This window comes from Pongo abelii, chromosome 1, assembly GCF_028885655.2.
Source record: "Pongo abelii isolate AG06213 chromosome 1, NHGRI_mPonAbe1-v2.0_pri, whole genome shotgun sequence".
Classification (NCBI taxonomy): Eukaryota; Metazoa; Chordata; class Mammalia; order Primates; family Hominidae; genus Pongo; species Pongo abelii.
This window is the reverse complement of record NC_071985.2, coordinates 195,425,714-195,441,456: the sequence shown is the minus strand read 5'-3', so window position 1 is coordinate 195,441,456 and position 15,743 is coordinate 195,425,714. Positions and strand designations below refer to the sequence as shown.

The 15,743-nt window shown below is 49.9% G+C and overlaps 1 long non-coding RNA gene across 1 annotated transcript in view; it reads left to right on the top strand.

Moving 5' to 3' along the window:
• Window positions 1-15,743, top strand: part of LOC112129665 (uncharacterized) — a 57,903-nt gene that overhangs the window by 39,720 nt on the left and 2,440 nt on the right. The window lies entirely within an intron of this gene.

Here is a 15,743-nt window from a genome sequence, read left to right as displayed (position 1 = left end):
TACGATCTCGGCTCACTGCAACGTTCGCCTTCTAGGTTCAAGCAATTCTGCCTCAGCCTCCCGAGTAGCTGGGATTACAGGTGTGCACTTACCACACCCAGACAATTTTTTTTTGTGTTTTTAGTAGAGTCGGGATTTCACCATGTTGGCCAGACTGGTCTCAAACTCCTGACCTCAAATGATTTGCCCACTTCGGCCTCCCAAAGTGCTGGGATTACAGGTATGAGCCACCGCCCCCAGCCACGGAAACATGCATTCTTAATGATGCACATTTGCAAACCACCATGAGGACCATCTCAGGAGGAGCTTGGATGGGGAGTGGGGAAGCCGCTGGGGAGGGCAATGGGATTCAAGCTTAGAGAAGATCACTCTGGCTGCTGGGTGGAGGGCAGATGGGGGTCCAGACTGCAGGCCGTCAGAAGAGACCTGGTGAGAGATGACAGCAATGCGGCCTGGATTAGGGCAGGGGCAGTGGGCACCGGGAGAAGAGGGCAAGTTTGGGAGAGATGTAGGGCCTAGAATGGCGGCACCTGGCAGCTGAGTGGGTGTGGGAGGGAGCCTTAAGGTGGTGTTGAGGACTCCACCCTGTGTTTGGGAAGTGAGCCAACCAGATGTGTCTCAGGTGCTCTCTCCACCTGCCCGGCAAGCCCACCTCGACTCTCCTGCTTCCTGGGGGAGGAGGTGGCTGGGGGCGGGCATGTGCGAGGCTTTCCATGATTGCTGAGCCCCGGCTTCCTGGAGCATCCCTCAGGGTTCGGGGAGAGTAGGTCAGTGGTAAGCGGAGGAAGCCCCGAACCTGGCCTCAGACACAGATTTAAATCCTGGGAAATGATGCCTGCCTCACTGGTCCTGCATACAACAATTAATATGGAAGTGGACTACGAAGGTGAGGGTGGAGGAGCTGTTTCGTTGTTGCTGTTCAATTGCATCATTTGAGGCTCCTTTCCACGTGGCAGGGGAGGTGGGCTGGTGGGAGGCTCGGGAGGCCTGGACGCCAGCCTCTAAGAGGTCACGGGATGGTGGACATCATCCCATGATGGGCCTCAGTCTCCAGATCTGGGGTGTGAGCCCCCGATGGGAGACAGAACAGCCAGGGTGGTCCTGCCAGGCAGGTGGAGAGAATGCTACTGCAAGAGTTAGGCGCTGAGACAGAGCTGGCCAGAAAGAGCATCCCTCGTTCATTCCAAGTTCATTCACTCCTTTAACAAACATGCCACTGAACACCTGCACAGTGTCAGGCCCCGTCCTAGGGGCTGCGATATGATGAGGAAACAAGGTCATTCGGGTTCTGGCTTTCTAAAGCTCATCGTACAGTGGGGGCAACAGATAGTAAAAAAATCCACAAGGAGGGTTGAAACAGCAAAATGTTCTATGAAGACACAAAAGCCAAAACCCAAACCCTGGTGATGTAAAAGAGGGCGAGGGGGAGAAGGACTCCTTCAGATAGGGCGGTCAGGGGCAGTCAGGGGAAGTCTCCCGAGGTGGTGACAGGTGAGCTGAGGCCTGGCTGATGAGAAGTTTAGGGGAAGAGCGGGCAAGCTCAGGTGACTAGTGAGGAAGGAGGAGTGTGACAGGAGAGGCATAGAGAGGTGGGAGAGAAGCCAGGTCCGGTGAGGCAGGAGAGAATGCGGTCATGCCAGGCTTTGCAGGCCCTTCTAAGGAGTGTGAACTTTGTTCTGAGAGCAATAGGAAGCCTCTGAAAGGTTTGAAGCAGGGCGTGACATAGTCTGATCCACTGTCTGGGTGACTCCTGCTGCCGTGCAGAGAATGGATTGAATGGTGGGAGGGACTGTGATGCTTAGCGACCTCTGGCTGTGATGCCTGCCCCGGCCCTGCTGTGAGGACGCTCCACTCTGTCTGCTTAGGCCTTACTTGCCTTCCACACTCTCCCTAGCCCTCTTCTGGGCCAGCAGCTCCAGGCTGTGCCAGAGTCCCCAGAAAGCACCAAGAATCTAGAGGCAGAGGACTGACTGGCTGGCCTGGGGAAGGCTTGGCAACCCAAGTGCAGGTACAGTGGGCATGGGTGTGGCTGCCCTGCCTGCCTCCACCCTCCATGCAGGGCAGGTCCCCCACGCCCACCCCCACCCCTCATGGGGCTTTTGAATTAAAAAGTCTTAACTTTTTCTTTTAAATGGCAGCTCTGTGTACTGTACATGGTAATTAATACATTAGCATTTATGCAAAATACCATCACAGCCGGGCTGGTATGTCAGCTGCCTTCCTGAGCTGCAAAAATGTGAGCGCCCCGAGGTACCTCAGACAGGCCCCCGCCCCTAGCAGACAGCTCCGTTTGACCTGCATCATTCACTAACCTGTCTCGGGGAGCCTGTCTACATGCACACATCTGTGTATGTTGGCCAATGTAAATGCTGCTTCTTGTGAGTGTCTGTGGTATGCATATGTGTCCTTGTGTGTGGATGCACACGTGCTGCTTGTGTCTCTACAAGCAGATACAAGGATGCCCTTGTACATGACACATGTGCTGCTTGTATAGACACGAGTGTTGTCTACGAGGGCATCCTTGTGTCTGTGTGTGTGCCTGTGTTGGTCTGGGCATGAGTGCATATGAGTCTATGGTTTTATATGTGTACATCTCAGAATGTGTGTGTATGTACATTTCTTTTTTTTTTCTTCCAGGTTGAAGCGATTCTCTTGCCTGTCTCCCCAGTAGCTGGGATTACAAGCACCTGCCAACACTCCTGGCTAATTTTTTAATTTTTAGTAGAGATGGGGTTTCACCATGTTGGCCAGGCTGGTCTCGAACTCCTGACCTCAAATGATGCACCCACCTTGGCCTCCCAAATTGTTGGGATTACAGGCGTGAGTCACTGTACCTGGCCGTGTATGTACATTTCTGTGTGCCTGTTGTGCTTGTCTGCCGGTCTGTGTATTTGTGACTGGGTGTGTCTGTGTGTTTCTGTGCATCCATGTGGGCTGTGCATGCATGTGCATGGATATGGATATTCATGTTCATATGTGTATATCAGTGGCTGCCTGCACGTGAATGCCTCTGTGTGGGTCACTAGGTATGTCTGTGGGATCTGCTATTTGTGTCTGTGCATCTGTGTGTCAGTATGACTATGTGTGTGTCTCTGTATGTGCATTCCTATGCATGTCTCAATGTGTGTGTGCGCATGTGCGTGTGAAATGCTTGCTAGAGTGACTGTGAAATGAAGTTGCAGTACAGGGGAAAGAACAACTCACTGGAGACGGTGACATGCGTATTCTCTGGACCCTGGGCATCCTGCCGCTGCGGGGCTCACAGGGCAGTGGGAGAGATGAGCCCTTCAGTGGGCAGTGAGGACCCGGGTTACTGGTTGATGGCAGAGGCCGGCGCAGGGTGCTCCTCGGAACCTCAGATGGCCCTGAGTAGGAGTCGGGGTGAGGTGGGGTTGGGGAGAGTTTCTGAGGCGGCGGCTGTTGAGTGGGATCCTGGAGGGTGACTAGGAGTTAGCCAGATGAGAAGTAGAGTCTGAGGAGCACGGATGTGGCACTGTGACAGCACCTGGCCTGTTCAGAGAGGCTGGAGACCAGGAGCTCATTGTCAGGAGTTGGGGTAGCTGGACTAGACCACCCAGGGCGCATATCCTGAGGGAAGTGGGACTCACTGGAGGCCTTCAAGAAGGACAGGGTTATGGTCAGGGTAGAAACATCACTCTGCTTTCACAGTGAGGAAGGACTCAGAGGGGTATGCCAGGAGACAGAGAATGGAGCCACGGCAGCACGGGGAAAGAAAGGGGATGGAATCAGAGGGTATTCCCAAGGTAAAACGAATAGTACCCAGAGATTGATTAGACAACAAAGTGAGGGGAGGGAGAGGGAGGAGCAGGAGTTGGGGGACATCCAGTTTGTGGCTGCAGAGATTGGATGGTTGATGAGGATGTTCACGGAGACAGTGAACACAGAAGGGTGAAGCGAAGAGTTTTCTTTGGAGGGAAGGTGATGAGTTTTAGACATCTTGGGTTTCAGATACCTACGAAATGTAATTTGTTCATTCATTCTTCATTCACTCATACATATACCATGTATCAGGCATTTGAGAAACCAAGATGAACGAGACAGAGAGACAGTGGAGTTTAGAAAGAATTACAAAGGCTCTGGAAGGTGGGACCACTGTAGGAGAAGGGATTGAGGAGAGACCTGTCATGCAGAGGCCTGTGGGTGGGGTAAATAGGTTAACCTTTTAGGGAAGACACTGGGAAGGCGTGGAAGGATTGTGCAAGTGTGGGGGGCTGCCATGTCAGGTGTGTACTTTAGAAAACCTTTCCTCTTCTTGCACATGTCCATTGTCAAGGGGTCCCTGGTTTTCTGATCTGTAAAATGGAGCTGATGATCCGGGCCGTTGCCACACAGTTGCACAATTGTGAAGTAGATTAATGCTGGGTCCTGGTAATGTGTCCCTGCCCTCAAGGAGCTTACTGTCCAGTGTAGAAGCAAGCACAGAAACAGACACTACAATGTGGTAGATGCTGTGATGTGGCCAGCACATAGTAGGTGCTCAATAAATATTTGTTAAATAAATGATTGATTGAATGGATAACAGCACAAGGATCCGTAGGAGCTGAAGGAGGTCTCTCACTCACCAGGAGGTAGAGGGGTTGAAAAAGTCTTCCTCGGTGAGGTGCTACACAAGCTGGGTCCTAAAGAATGAGTAGGAATTAGCCAGGGGAAGAGGGGAGGGAGCAGCACAAAGGCTGGAGGCGGGGGAGGTGCGACAGGACATCATTTAGTGTGGCTGGAGCAGAAGCTGCACAGTGAGGAGTGGAGGGGTGCGGTGGGATATGACAGAGGCCATATCACAAAAGATCCTGAGTACCAGGCCAAGGAGCGTAAGTCCTCCACTCCCCCAATAAAGAACGTGGAGCCACTGAAGGCTTTTAAACAGAGGAGTGGCTGATTAGTTTTGTGTTTTCTAGAAAGCACTCTGGCCTCCTGGCAGGGAAGTCGGTGATGGAGTCTTTCGTGGCTTAGTTGGGGTAATGATCATGCTGCTGTACGTTTTGGATTTATCTTAAGGGATAGGGCACCAAACTTTTTCTTTTTCTGCTCTGTTGCCCAAGCTGGAATGCAGTGGTGCAATCATAGCTCATAGCAGTCTTGAACTCCTGAGCTCAGGGGATCATCTGTCCTTGGCCTCTTGAGTAGCTGGGACTACAGGCGTGCATTGCCCCCCACCCCCACCCCCGATCCCAGCAAATTTTTGTATTTTTTTTTTGGTAGAGACTGGGTCTCGCTATGTTGCTCAGGCTGGTCTTGAACTCCTGGCTACAAGTGATTCTCCTCCCTCAGCCTCCCAAAGTGTTGGGATTACAGGCATGAGCCACTTTTTAAAACTGTTTTAAAACATAGATTGAAGCATCCACAGACCAGGCAGTGGGAACCCTGGCTTCTAGACCTTACCCTGCTGTTCTCTGGCTCTGTGACCTTGGATTGGCCACTTAGCTTCTCAGGGCTTTAGATGGTTCTTGGGTAAGGAGACACAGTTAGAAAAGGGAAGGACATTGGGAAGGGCTTTGCGTGGCTTCCTGGGATATAGGGTCCCCTCAGGGCACAGGAGGCACGCTGGGGTGGGGGGCAGCTGCCTTCCTTCTTCCTTCTCCTTGACAGGAAGAGGAGGAGAAGAGTGAGGACAAGGATGAGCTCATGTATTTTCATGCGGTGGCCTCGACACTCAGCCCCTTAGTCCCAGCTCACAGAGGCTGGGAGGCTGCTCTGGGGTGGGCCGACCCCTCCCGCAAGCAGGCACTCTGCTATTGTTCAAAATGGAATTGGTCCCAGGAAGCTTGGAGCTTGTGAAAACCGCTATGAATTTTGCAAAACAGCTCTGAGGCGGTAAAGCATGTCAGGAAAATCAAATGCGGAAATCCCTATTTAGAAACCCCACTCTGGACAGGCATGGTGTGCCCGGAGGAAGGACTGGGTAGGGGAGGGGTATGGCCTAGATGCCCCTCCCCTGTAGCGTGGGAGGGTGCCCAGCACAGCTAGGAAGGGAGACCCCTTGGCCCCAGCTTCTTTCCGACTTACCTGGTTTCCCAGATTTGAGCCCCTCACAAAGCACCCCCAACCTTTTTGCACCTATACTTTTTTTTTTTGAAAGCAGCTTTATCATTTTGTAAAAAAGGATACATATGCTCATTGCAAAAAATTCAGACAATATGGAAAAGTTCAAAGAAAAATGTAAAAACCACCTCAGATTTTACCAGCCAGAGATAACCACATAACATTTTGGTGAACGTCCTTCCAGACTTCTCTCCTTGCATAAATATACACAAATAGATTTCACGTATGCAATTCCATCCCGAGTGAAATCAGACGACACATGCTGTTCTGTCACCTGTTTTTTTTTCCTCCCCACTCAGCAATATGTCATGGACATCCTTCATGTCAATTCATATAGATCCACCTCACGGTTTTAATGCCTGTATTATGTGTATGGATATACCAGTATCTGGATATACCTCACTTTACTTACTCAGTCCCCAGCTGATGGAGATACATGTTTTTCCAATTGTCTTGTTCTTATGAACATCCCTGCAATGAACATCTAGGTGCATATATCTTTGCGTGTTACATTGATTCATTCATGCTACAGATGTTTTTTTGAGTGTGTTCTGTGTACCAGCCCAATGCCAGGTACATAGGAAATGTACTAGCCCCAATGCCAGGCATAGAAATCATGAATAAAACAGACATGGTCAGTCCTGGCTCTGGTGGAGTTTATGATGTAGTGGGGAGACAGGGTGTCTGGCCCCTGCCATCAGGAAAGAGCAGTTTTTTGCAATGAGCGTATGTATTAAGCAGTTACACAGATAATTATCCAATTAGCAGTTGATCTGTAGTACGAAGGAGAAGTACACGTAGTACGAAGGAAACGTACAGGCTATGACAGAATAAAACAAGAGAAGCTAACCTGGGCTTGGGAGTCAGGGAGGGCTTCTCTGAGGAGGTGACATTCAGCTTGAAAGATGAATGGGCAAAAGGCAGAGTCAGGATGAAGAGGAAAGCACTGGTGAGCATGGGAGGGGAACAGCAAGAGGGTTTCGCTCAGAAGGAACAGTGTTTTTAATTATTAACACACGGGAAATTCCTCAAAATGAAATTGCTGGGTCGGAGGGTAAGCAGATTTTGCATTTTGTCACATATTGTAAATTGCTTCCCACCAAGGTTTTACAAGTGTTCCATCCCGTAAAGGGTATGCCATGAGGTTGTTGTGAAGGTTCAGTAAGAGAGTGAGCGTGGAGGGTTAAGCATAGCGCTCTCACATAGGCAGTGAGCTGGCCACTGCTGTTGCCATTATTATTATAATTATCTTTGCCAATCTAATCGGTGAAAAATGATATCTCATCTTTGTTTTTAACCAATGTGTCTTTTTTTCGACTCCACAGGAAATTGAGCCCTTGAGGGGGAAATGAACCATCTTTCTTTCTTAAGCCACCTTTGTCAGGAACCTTCCTGTGCCCCTTGGGGAGGCAGGAAATGTCTAGGATCCCTGGCCTGCAGTCCCATCCTAACGGCAAAGCCCCTGGGACTTAGAAATGACTCCAAGTCCCACGTGGCTCTGGGCTTCCAAAGGCAAGTGCCAATCAGAGAAGGTGGAGAAGAGATGGGAGAATGGTTTGGAACCTGTGTAGGACGGTCGTCCCATGGAGAGGGGCAGGCAGAGAGGTGGGGGCCCTGGAGGCAGAGTCCCATGCCATTAGGAGTGCTTGGAGATCCCAGGTGCTCCTGAATGATATTAATACATCTATATGAATATTAATAGCATGGCCATTAATATTAATGACAACAATAAACAAGTGTGAGGATTATTTTTAAAGAGGGCTGCTGCTCCAGCTGTTGCCTCCCTTCATTAATAAGCTGCTGAGATTCTCAGCCATCCTTTCCCCAGACCTCTGGCAAGACTCAGTGGCATCCTCACGACCTCTGTCTGGGTAGGGGTGAGCTGAAAGAGCATTTTTCCAACATTTTGGATGGAAGGAGAATCAATGCAGGAAACCCTGAGTTTCCGTCCAAGGAGGTCCGGCCCATGTGAGTGGGCATGGGGCAAAGGAGGGATGAATCGGCTTGTGTATGGGAGCCAGCTGTGAGGACCCTACTTCCTTCCCTCGCAGGCCTGCGGCCCCAGCCGTCTGCATCCCCAGAGGAGACTGGGCCAGGAGGGGGTTTGCAAGGGACCAATCTCTTGCAAAGGTGGTGAGAGGAATTACCCTGCTAAAGTGATCATGAATTAGAGAAAGGAAGAGGGGGGAGGAAGGCCCAGAATATCATATGTGTAAATAAAACGGAGTGGCCGCCAGACATGAAAGCTAGCCACCAAGCTCTTGCACACACAGAGCCTCTTCTCCTGTGGACCCACCTCCTGCCAAGTACCACCGCAAGTCACTTCCAGCCTCCTTCTTCAAAGGATTTGTTAATAAGTCAATGACGGAACATCTAAAGCGGAAAAATATTTCTCTTTATAGTTGAAGATAATTGTCCCAGGAAAAAAAAAAACAACAAACCTTTAATTACAACTCACATGGAGAAAGCTTGATTTGTGGGCAGAGCCCAAATGCTGAGGAGCTGGATGTAAAATATTTGTAATATTTAGGGAACCTAGAGTTTTACATAAAAGTAAACAGCATTGCCTGAAGGCACAATTTCCAGCAACACAATAAAATGTGCAGTGAATTTATGGCGGCCATCCATTAGCTCTTACCAAGGCAACGTCGCCCCTATCTGTCGTCCATCATTATAATAGAGGGTTAATGCACCGAATTTACATAAAAAAGTCATATTGTCTGCATGAATTATTTACACTCGAAGCTGTTTTTACAGCTTGGTTTCAAGCTGGATTCTGGGAGAGATTCTGCCAGTAAATTACTCTGTGGAGACCTGGTTCTATAACTGTGCGCAGAGTCGGCAATGAAAAGAAAGGAAAATGGGCAGGCCCTGGCGGGTCGTTGGTGCTGACGCCTCTCGGGTGGGGGCTGGAGGCAGTGGTGGAGGCTTCTGGAGGTGGTTGGATGTTGCTGCAGATGGGACTCTGCCTCTGGGCCTGTGGCTTCTTGGTTGCTGCTCAGCTGCCCGTGTGGCCAAAGTGAGTTCAGGCCCAGAGAACCATAGCAGTCCTCCAGAGGTGTCTGAGGGCTCTTGGTGGCCAAAGTCTAAGGCCTTTTAAGGATCAGGGGGATCCCTGCAGAGGGAGAGAAGCTGCTGCAAGTGTTGGAGCAGGAACCCAACTCAGCAGTGTGAGTAAGACCCATCATCCCCATTGTACAGATGGGAAGATGGAGGCCTCAAGAGGCACCTACTCAAGAGACGGGAAGTCTATTCATCCCAGGTGGCCCTGGGGACTGTGGGAGGTACATGCGCTTCAGACCTGGTGGGTGAGGGGGCTGGCACGGAGCATCTTTGGGATACACAGAGAAAGAGAGTCTCCATGCCTCGCATCTCAGCCCTTATTGTTTTCCGGGACCTTTCCTTAACTGATGGCAGTTTTAGTGGTTAGGCTGGCGTGGGATGCACTGATTTGTGCCACTGGGTTCTTAAATCTCTCGAGGTGTGGAGTACTGGGGAGAACTGCTCATGTTTCCAGGTGATGTGGAGTTATGGGGAGCTGGTCGTGCAGTGGAAAGACCTAGATTTTTATTTTTATTTATTTATTTATTTATTTTTGAGATGGAGTCTTGCTCTGTCACCCAGGCTGGAGTGCAGTGATGCCATCTCGGCTCACTGCAACCTCTGCCTCCTGGGTTCAAGTGATTCTCCTGCCTCAGCCTCCTGAGTACCTGGGATTACAGGTGTGCACCATCATGCCTGGCTAATTTTTGTATTTTTTAGTAGAGATGGGGTTTCGCCATGTTGGCCAGGCTGGTCTCAAACTCCTGGCCTCAAATGATCTGTCCACCTCAGCCTCCCAAAGTGCTGGGATTACAGGTGTGAGCCACCACCTAGATTTTTAATCATGTGTCAGCTGTGTGGCCCTGGGTAAGCTTTGGGCACTCAGTTTCCTCTCTGTAAAATGGGATTTCTAATCTCAACCCTCCTAGACTGTCCCGAAGGAATGGTGAGAGGCACCAATGGGATACAATACTTGGAAGGTGTCTGGTGTGTTAGAAGCAAGGCCACAGGTGACAGGGTTGGCGAGGGAAGTGCTGAGGTCTGGGCTGATAGAGGAACTTGAAAAGAAGAGAGTGAAATGGACACAGAGAGACAAGGCTAGATAATCAGACACAGAGAGGTGAAAGAATCATAGAGACAGAGAGAGAGAGGGAGAGACAAAGAACAAACCCACAGAAACAAAGAGAGAGAGAGAGGTGGGGGTGGTGTGGGGAAGAGGCTGTGTTCCAGGAGAAAGAAGTCAGAGGCAAGGTCAAGCTGCTTAAGGCTCCAACTGCCTGGAGTCCTGTGGATGCCTTTCTGGCCAGTGAAGAGGTTGGCAGGGCAGGGCCCACCGTGGGGCCCGTGCCACCTCTTGCCTGGACCCTCTCCCTCCTTCCAGGCCAAGAAGTGCCTGGGCTTCTCTCTGGCCTGGGGGTTCCTGCCTCTTCTCCCTTTGCTTTCCTTACAGCACAAGGAGGCCAGAGCCGGATGTCAGCACCCTTCCTCCCCCATCCATCCCGCAGCACCTGGGATGGGCGTGTGCTTGTTGCTGTCGCCGTGCTCTCGTCTCCCACTCCTGGAGCAGCCACAGCAGGTCCCAGGGGCCTGGAGACAACAAATGGCTCCCTGCTGATGGGCTGCTTGCCGCCTCCTGTCTGCCAGCCAGTCCTGCTGCACACCGGCAGATAATCAAGTAGGGCAGGGGAACCTCTCCTGCCCACGGTGGTGTGATTTAAACCTGAACTTTGCTTTGCTTTCTTTCATTCCCTGGAGAAACAGGATTTAGATTGTAAATCTCTTTCTTCCTGAGAACATGCACATACACACATGTGCACACACACTTGCATAAACACATAAAGGTGTTCACACACTGCAAACTTGAATACTTACACGCTAACATGTCCACCCATTTCCGCACCACACATGTATGCAATCACGCAAGGTGCATCTGCATGTGCAGACAGCTCACGGCCACAGGTAAGGGCAGGAGGAAAATTTGTCAGTGGCTGGAACGGCTGTGATGTGTGGGGTGGGTGGAAGATGGTGAAGTGGACAAGGGATGCTGAAATTGCAAGAAACTCTCTAGACCTCACCCCGCCTTGTTACATGGGAGAGGAATGAGGTTTGTGCTGTTGCATGAACGTGTGTGCTTCTGTGTGTGTCCCTGTGTGCAAGTGTGTGTGTGTGTTTCTGTGAGTGTTTTGCAAGTGTAAGTGTCTTTGTTGAGTGCTGAGGTTGACAGTCTATGGATGGGGTAGTGTGTGCTGCCTCGTGCTGGCCTTGGGACTGGACTCAGGACCGGACTGTTGTCCACAGTGCCATGGCCATGCTGTAGGCCTCGGGCAGGCTGTCGCTTTTCTCCGGGCTCCAGCTTCTGCTGGTTCCCCAGGGTTCTGCCAGTTCTGACTGTCTAGTTTCTCTGTGTGACCTTAAGGGTGTGTTTCTCCAAGGCTTGAATGAGCTGGGCTTGGGGTGTGTGTGTGCGTTTGGTGAGCATTTGCGTGTTTATGCTGGGTGTGTTTATGGGCATGTTCATGTGTCGGTGTGTTGTAGGTGTTTGTGCATGTGTTTTTGCCTGCATGTGGGTGTATTTGTATGTTCAGGTGAGTGTACTTACAGCGGCAAGGATGCCATGCACCTGTGTTTGTATTGTGAGTCCGTGTAGAGTCTGGCGTGAGCGTGTGTGCAGCGAGCTTGGGAGGAGATCTGAGGGTGTGTGTTTGCCTAGTGGGAGGGTTTATGAGGGTGGATATGGGAGGCTCCCTGTTCTTACTCCTCTGCTTTCATCTTCTCCGTAACATTGATCACCATTGGACATACTGTGTATTAGTAGTTACTTCTTTGTTTGTGATTTCTCTCTCGAAAGCTAGAATGCAAATCCCATGAGGGTAGGAGTTTTACCTGTTTTGTTCATGGCTGTATCCCCACTATTACAACAGTCCCTGGCACATGATGGTGTAGCAGATGTCCAAGAACATTCACTGAATGAATGAATGAATAACTTAATCATCTCCTTCAAGAGTTCCCTTAAGTGTCACTCTCTTAATTAGTGTTGACCTCCACTTAAAATTTCTGCCCGCCCCAGCGGATCGTGAGGTCAGGAGATCGAGACCATCCTGGCTAACATGGTGAAACCCCGTCTCTACTAAAAATACAAAAAAAAAATTAGCCGGGTGTGTTGATGGGCGCCTGTAGTCCCAGCTACTCAGGAGGCTGAGGCAGGAGAATGGCGTGAACCCGGGAGGCAGAGCTTGCAGTGAGCAGAGATCGCACCACTGCACTCCAGCCTGGGCGATAGAGCGAGACTCCGTTTCAAAAAAAAAAAAAAAAATTTCTGTCCTCCCCTCCCCACAGCTCTCCAGTTCTTCTTATGTTGTTCTCATTTTTCTTTTTAAAATTACCTTCCAGTATACCAAGTGATTTACTAATTGTCGTTTACTTTTTATTTTTATTTTCTGAGTGGGAGTTGTGCTCTGTCACCCGGCCTGGAGTGCAGAGGTGCGATCTCAGCTCACTGCAACCTCCGCCACCTGGGTTAAAGCAATTCTCCTGCCTCAGCCTCCCGAGTAGCTGGGATTACAGATGCACACCACCAAGCCCAGCTAATTTTTCTATTTTAGTAGGGACGGGTTTTACCATGTTGGCCAGGCTGGTCTTGAACTCCTGACCTCAGTTGATCCACCTGCCTTAGCCTCCCAAAGTGCTGGGATTACAGGTGTGAACCACCATGCCTAGCTTTGTTTATTTATTATGCACTCTCCTAAGTTTTTAAAATTGTTAGTATCCCTGTTAGAATGAAAGCCCTCACAAAGAGTGGAACCTTTGTTCAGTTTGTCCACTGATGTCTTTTGGGTGCCTGGAACAGTGCCTGGCAGCTGGCAGGTGCTTAATTGATATTTACTGAGTGGATGGATGGGCTTCTGTGTGTCATGAGGGCATGAGTGGGCTTTTGAAGTGTTTTCTGTGAATGTGTTTATAAAGTGTGTTTGTGGGTGTGTGATAGTCAAGGACTGCATTTTTTTTTTTTTTTTTGAGATGGGGTCTCACTCTGTCACCCAGGCTGGAGTGCATTGGTGCAATTTCTGCTCACTGCAACCACCACCTCCTTGGGCTCAAGTCATTCTCCCACCCCAGTCTCCCTAGTAGCTGGAATTATAGGCGTGAGTCACCACACCTGGCTAATTTTTTTGTATTTTTTGGTAGAGATGGGGTTTCGCCATGTTGCCCAGTCTGGTCCTGAGCTCCTGATGAGCTCAAGTGATCCACCCACCTTGGCTTCCCGAAGTGCTGGGATTATAGGCATGAGCCACTATGCCCAGTCAGGACTGCATTTTTAATAATGTGGGTGACTGTGTTTGATGATGTGGGTAACTGTGTCCTTTAAGGCCTGAGGGCAAGTCTCTGATAGAGCTTTCAGGTTTGGGGCATCCTGCTTGGGTATTGTCAAAGGTTTGCAAACAGACCCATGAATGGCTTCCCTAGGAATCTCTAGGAATCTTTTCCTTGGTGGGCTGCAAACCTGGTGGCCACAGGCCTGAGCCCTGTCCCTGGCAGCCTCCTGGGTCCACCCCTTCCTTTTCCTGTGGGCACATCTGGGCCTCATGCTTAGGGAATTCCCTCACCCTATAGCACAGTCTGAGCCCTGGGCTGGGAGGCGTCAGGAGAAGGGCAAAGGCTATAGTCAGTGCTGGAGGACAGCCACACGAGCAGCAGCTGGCCCCAGCACCTGGACAGTCTGGGAAGAGGGGCCTTGGGGTGCCACTTGGGCAGGGGGTAATCCTGGCACCAGGGATTCAGGAGGCAGTGGTCAGTTCAGAGGCATCAGGATTTGGTGGCAGGTGGCTAAGCCCTGATGAAGGGTTGGGAAAGAGGGTCCAAGCTGGCCCTATGCTTAGGCTGTGGGGGCATCAGGGGCCCAGGCATCAAAGAGTTTAGGGTATGATGTGGGCTTGGGGGCCAATATGAAAAGCCCACTGTTTCAGTCTTCAGGGAGTGGTGGGGTCTGTGCCTCAGTCCAGTCCCGTTTAATATGAAGGTGGTGGGCACAGAGCGGCTGGGAGGTGGGGTGAGGGGAGGCCACCCTGTGGATGACAATGTCAGGACCTAGAAGGCACTCAACCAAGTGAAACTTTGGGCTGAGGCTGAAAGACACATGCAGCAAGGCCAGAGACAACATGCCCCCTTAGGCCAGCATTTAGGAAATATTCTCTAATGCATGAGTGTGGTGGTCAGGGCCAGACAGCTGCACTCAGCTTTCACGATCTCCAGCTGTGTGACTTTGGGAGGGTTATGTAACCTCTCTGAACCTCAGTTTCCTGATAGGCACAATGTAGATATTTAAAAAAAAAAATCTCATAGTGAGATTGGAAGGATCAAGCTGTCATTACTACTGTTATTCTTGTTATTTAAACAGCTGTACAGGTCCAGGAAGGAAGGACTGTTTTGACAGGAATTCAGACAAAAAAGATCCAGGGTTTTGGCTGATCTCAAATCAGTATGAGGGTCTAATATGGATGGTGAGATCTGTGACATACAAAAGAAGGCAGTGATCCCTGGAGCCAACATGGGTTCACCAAGACCGGGCACAGCTCTTAGGTTCTTGACAGCTTAATGACTTGTGGGTAAAGAAAACGAGCCAGCATGGGTGGAGAGGAATCTGTGATTATTGAGCACCAACTGTGTGCTGGATACTTCACACACATGGTTTTATTTAATCCTCACAAGCTTGTGGATTAAACAAGATGTGACAATCTCCATTTTACTGATGAAAAACTGAGTCTCCGGGAAGTGACTTGCCCAAGGTGGGTGGAGCTGGGATTCAAACCTGGATCTGTCTGACCCTTTCTGCCATATCACACTGTCTCCTAAGATGTTGGGTAGAGTCTCTCGTGACTCTTGAGGACATGAAGGATGTCTGAGAGGGCACAAAGGGGGCTCCCATTGGGCCAAACAACAGCCATGAAATGTTCACATAAGTATAACCAGGTCAGTCTACAGAAGGCCTCTAGACACTGCTATGGGACTGTCCACCCTGCTTTGATCAGTCTATGCCAAGGACCTATAAGAAGACATGGAGGATACAGACTTATAAAAGGTGGAGTGGTAGAAAGCTCCAAGGGACAGAGAAAACCTCAGCAGAATCAGGATTTAGAAAGATCTCGACAGGCTGGCGTGGCAAGGTGAATTTAGCATGAGGAAATATCACAGGGAAAAATGCTGAGGCCCATCTTGACTACAGGAAAAATTGTAGAAGGGATGGGCAGCTCATGAGAAAGATTTAGAAGCTCAAGTGCCAGTAAGTTCAGCATGAGTCAGTAGGCTACATTAATAGAAGTATGATGTATGGGACAAGGGAGGGGGGCCTCTCTCTAGCCTCAGTTTACTCTCTGCCCTGGGGCAGTTTGTACTGTACATATTTGAAAGTCATGTGCTATTTTCTGTTTTTTTTTGGTATAATATATAATATATAATTTTTATATATATATTATTATTATACTTTAAGTTTTAGGGTACATGTGCACAATGTGCAGGTTAGTTACATATGTATACATGTGCCATGCTGGTGTGCTGCACCCATTAACTCGTTATTTAACATTAGGTATATCTCCTAATGCTATCCCTCTCCCCTCCCCCCACCCCACAGCAGTCCCCGGAGTGTG